Genomic DNA, 878 nt, shown 5'->3' on the forward strand with positions numbered 1-878 from the left:
AGGGTGCGGTGGGTCGTCGGCGGCGGTTGGAGCGGGGGAGGGTGCGGGGGGTCGCCGGCGGCGGCCGGTGGAGCGGGGTAGAAGGTGTGGGGGGTGCTCGGCGGCGAGGGGGACCAGATCTAGCGAGGTGGGATAGCGATCGAGATGGAGGGGAATCGAGATCAAAGTGTCCATGAAATATACACTAATGGCGCACCGTCGAACAGTGCGCCATTACTAGCTTAAACTAGTAATGGCGCACTCTCCCCTGGTGCGCCATTAGCAGTTTTGCAAAAAAATAAAAAATAAAAAAAATATTGTAGTGGCGCACTATGTGGCTAGTGCGCCATTACTAGTTAGAACTAGTAATGGCGCACTGTGCCCTGGTGCGCCATTAGTATGTCTGGAAAAAAAATTGTTACTAATGGCGCACCGTGTGTCTGGTGCGCCATTAGTGTATTTCACGCTAATGGCGCACCAGCACATGGTGCACCACTGCTACATAGCAATGGCGCACCACATGTATGGTGCGCCATTAGTGGCCATTCCATCTATAGCCCTTTTCCTAGTAGTGTACAACTAACGCTATGGTGTGATCCACGCGCGCGCTCATATGATGGGCACCAAAGGACAGCAACATAACCACAAGCAAATTAAACTAATCATAGCAATGCACCAATTACCGACAGGACAACGAAAATCTACTCAGACTTCATAGGATGGCAACACATCATTGGATAATAATATGAAGCATAAAGCACCATGTTCAAGTAGAGGGTACAGCGGGTTGCCCGAGAGTGGACCGCTGTAGATAGATGTGGGAAGGTGATGAAGATGTTGGTGAAGATGACGGAGGTGTTGGTGTAGATCGCGGTGGCAATGATGGCCCCAGCGGCGTT

This window comes from Triticum aestivum, chromosome 5D (genome assembly GCF_018294505.1).
Source record: "Triticum aestivum cultivar Chinese Spring chromosome 5D, IWGSC CS RefSeq v2.1, whole genome shotgun sequence".
Lineage (NCBI taxonomy): Eukaryota > Viridiplantae > Streptophyta > Magnoliopsida > Poales > Poaceae > Triticum > Triticum aestivum.